The 4,387-nt window shown below is 31.8% G+C and overlaps 1 long non-coding RNA gene across 1 annotated transcript in view; it reads left to right on the forward strand.

Annotated features, from left to right (window-relative positions):
• The first annotated feature begins 990 nt into the window (after positions 1 to 990).
• The window catches only part of LOC106682000 (uncharacterized), a 5,236-nt gene continuing 1,839 nt past the window's right edge, over positions 991 to 4,387 (forward strand). Inside the window, exon 1 of the long non-coding RNA XR_001343334.2 lies at positions 991 to 1,091. This is a non-coding gene — a long non-coding RNA (uncharacterized lncRNA). The remainder of the gene's footprint in view (positions 1,092 to 4,387) is intronic.

Here is a 4,387-nt window from a genome sequence, read left to right on the forward strand (position 1 = left end):
GAGCAGGTGATCACGTTTCTATTTCTAGTGGTGGTCTCTTACATGGTGGAGATGCCTTCTACATTTCCTTCAGGTAAATACAATGATACCGAAGACTAAGTTACTATATGAAATGAAAGCCAATAAAATTTCTTCAAAAACGTATAATAAATAGATGGTCAACTTTTTGTTTGTCTATGAAAAACACCCCTCTAAATTTTCAGTGTGAAGTGAGCACACCTGAAATATTTAAACTAGTTGATTTTAGGCAAGAGAAGTTGATACATTGGAACGATTGGAGAATTTTTCCAAAAAAACGAAAACACATTGGTTTAAAGCGCTTGTTTACTGTCGTACATTAGCAGACAATTACATAAAATATAGACGTTATGTTGAAAATTTTATCTTTTTTTTAACTTTGTATAAAATATAGTGTTTAGTTTTCTTGGTATATGGGAATCATTGAAAACAGTGCCCGTATAACGGCTATCGGTCTATATTTCCTGATCTATAAATTTCCCACAACTAATTCACTAACTACTTATTTCCAATACATTTTTTATGAAATGTTGGTTTTAAAAAACTGTATCTCTAGAACTACTGAACACAAACAGCTCTATGAGGGCTCATATTTTAGTAAATTTACTATACTTTAAATTATGTTATATTAGGTTTCTAGTGTTTTTAGTAGTTTTGACGATACGGAGCTCAGAATGTGATTTTTTTTTTGACGTTTTGAAACATTTTTTATTCCCCCGAAATATACTCTGCTAACTTCTTAACTTTGACTAATAAATATAAATAGTTTCATTAAAGTATTCAAAAATTGTGGTGAAATCACTGGCTTTTTCCTCCTCTTGGGCTGTTGAGAAAAAAACTTATATTTTTTTTTCTTTGGAAAAACCTTCGCTGACAGGACTGGGATTCAACATCTCATAAATAAGCCGTCTTATCATACTAAGAATATAAATAATCGGAATTATAAAAGCTTGTAAAGTAATAAATATGTTATAAAGATTGTAATAGTGATAGATTAGTAAATAAAATGATGGTGTATCCGATAGTTCTCATCGTAAGTGCTTCACTGTGTGCCTGGACTTCGGCCAACAAAAGTAAGCGTTAATAATATAGTCAAGAAAAGTGTCCGACGAAAGTATACCCATAAGATATATAATATTAATAAAGGTAATCTGGAGGATTTGACATGGACGTTCTTGCATTATCTCAAATATAATTTTATCCATTTTAATCTAAAACATATTAATTTTTATTTATAAGTCCGACTTTTCGGCTTTAATACAATATTAGAACTAAATCATTTAAAAAAAAAAAAAAACTTCATCCAGGCTATTCTGGCCAGGTCAATTCAACAAATTACCCCAATTAAAATTATTTATTTATTTAATTATTAATTTTTAACAAAGGTGTCTGTTGATTAATTCTAATATTGTACTAAGATTGTCCTGAGGATGTCCGAATTGGCCGAAAAGTCGGACTTATAAATAAAATAAAAATGTTTTTAGATTAAAATGGATAAAATTTTATTTATTTAAACATAATTAATCAGTCCCAAGAAAGTTTAAGATTATAAATAAAGAAATATTTATTTTTAATAGTTAATGTAACATTTAAAAAACAAATTTACCTTGTTGATGAGTTATTATCAGTGATTTATACATTAAAAAGACGAAAAACCCCAAAATCAAGTGAGTTTGAGTCAAATTAAACTATACTCAATCTACACGTTTGCCCTTTGTCGCAAATCCAATGAGTTGTACTAATACTCGGTACCAATGGACTACCTTATACACAGGATACTTATGACTAATAAAACACATTTTTTTTTTTAATCCGATTAATATAATATAAATTTTGTAAATTAAAAAAAAAATTGAATTGTGTACTAAAATTGAAAATGCTTTTTTTGTTCTTTAGAATTTTTTCGGCAATTAAACTCAATTTATCCTAATTTTATTATAAAAAGGAACAAATTAAAGATAAGTGAAATGAAATGAAATATATATATATATATATATCAGCAAAGTAGGTTTTATATGATAAAAATCAAATAAATAGTATTATATTACCTATCAATTCAAACTTCGTTCTAAAAAATTCATCAGAAAATTTTTAATTTAATTACCTAGACATATAATGTCTTCAGAAATATATATACTTGTGTTATTTTAAATTCAAAATAAACTGCTAAAGTTAGTTAACAACAATATATTTAACCCGAAACGATAGAATTACAAAATATATTATCTTAAACAAGCGTTAATTATTGAATCCAAAGGTTGGGGAGATTCTTTAATTAACTAAAACACGGAGAGTGCAAATATTCATCTGTTAATAGTTCTAAAGCAATGCTAACTGAAAAGAAGCTTGTGGATGCAGCACAAGCGCCCTAAAACCGACTCTCAACGGGCCGCAAATTCAAGCCAACTTGTACCAGCCAATCCAAATAACTAATCTATACGCTTGGGCACGCGCTAATTTGCCATTGTTAAGCAAACATGTAGAAGCACCTTTAAATATTCTTTATTTATATTCAAACGCGCATAAAATACTAAACTACTCTGATTAAAAACTAAAAATCGTGCCCATAATTGAAGAGCTATGAGGAAACTAATTGTAATGAATGATTTTGTATACCTATTTTGAAGGATTTAATTTGAATGTTGGCAGACATCTGTACGTACAATGGTTTCTGAAATAAAGTTTTTCATAAATCCAACCTACTGGCTGAACAACTATAAATCAATTTATTTTAGGAAATATCATGAAAACCACTACTCTTATGAAGGTAAAGGTCATAAACTAAATGATAAACATGATAAATAAACATGAAATTCACTAAAATAAATTGATTTATAGTTTTGAAAATATAGAGTTCTGAATGAAAAATTAATGTTTTTTTAAAGGTTTTGAAACAGCCGCTATTTTTTATTCCCCCTACCTATAGTTGACAGATTTTTCAGTTTTGACTAGTAATTATACCTAGTTTTCAAAAATTGGGGTGAGATAACTGCCTTTTTCTCTTCCCGGCTCTTGTACTATTGGTATAGTACCCCGAGCTCCAAACCATAAGCCTCTCACATTGAAGTCCCATTCCCGAAAGTTCTCACGGAACTTTTCCTTAAGGTAAGGGATATATTTATTATACATTCTTTATCTACTCTATTTGCCTGGTCAAGGTCATTGATTTCATATCTCACTCTGAGATCCAGAATGAATGCTGACTTACCTGTCTTGGGGAAAGCGACAATCGCATATCGCGTGGATCCCTCAGTATCTATGCAGCTGACCTCGTCGAAGCAGGCAAAATCCCTTTCTCTAAAGAGCTTCATTAACCCTTGCTTTACCCTGTTGCGTCGGCGTGTAACGAGGGGGGGAGTTGTTAGGGCATTTTTCCATCATATGAGCTGATGGTTCAGGATTTCTGTTGCATTTACGACTAAGAGACTTCTCTGAACTTCTCTGACCTGTCCGCTGATACGTGAGACTTCACGCAGAGGTGCATAATTAATGTTTAGTTTCAGTTAAATTCATTGGCTTTTGGGGTCTCCTGGAAGTGGCGTACTCCAATGCCTTGCCACCTTCAATTGGACCATTCCTCAAACGCATTCTCACGTAGCGACTTCCGTAGAGCCCTCACATTCCGATGTTCCTGCTCACGGCCAGTCTATCTGCACATTCAGCAATTTCGGCTGAATAATCGAACGTGGACTTGAACAGGGTATCGGGTACATTGGACAGTCGCTGAATAACCAGTGGGGTAAAGGAGCCTCCAATTGGCAGCGGATTAAGCCTAAACTTCTATACCTCCAACATCGCACAACATGTTCTATAAAAGTACATGACGGTACATAAAAGTACATGAATCGGACGACTGTAGTAGTTCTCGTTGTGTCGCGTCAGTATATAACGGTCAAGCGGCAGATAGTAGCATGATCGCTACACTCTTATTCCCTTAAATTAATCATCAAATCCTTTGATGATTTATATTTACCTACTTTTCATAACTAATAAAATCATTTCAAACAAACAAAATTAAAGGAGCTTCAGAGGAAGTCGTTTTGAAAATTCAATATTTAAGACCTGTGAAACTATTTCAATGTGGATATGACCCTTTGAGAAGTGTCCGCTTTATCGATTCAAACAAAAAAGTTGCTATATCATTCATTCAAAACGGGACATTAACCTTTCTTACGGCAAATCCTAAGAATACCTTGCCCCAAGAGATTAAATATGACTCAAAATATTTAATGTTGTCAAGCGTTGGACAGTTTTTATTAAATCGGAATTATTTGATATTGCTTATGCTAATGCTTGGATTAGTTTTAAAGAACTCATAAATTTTATCTAAATTTAATAATCCTTTAACTGGAAGATTCTTATGGTATTA

This window comes from Halyomorpha halys, unplaced genomic scaffold (assembly GCF_000696795.3).
Source record: "Halyomorpha halys isolate HHAL.00 unplaced genomic scaffold, Hhal_1.1 Scaffold381.1, whole genome shotgun sequence".
Taxonomy (NCBI): Eukaryota; Metazoa; Arthropoda; class Insecta; order Hemiptera; family Pentatomidae; genus Halyomorpha; species Halyomorpha halys.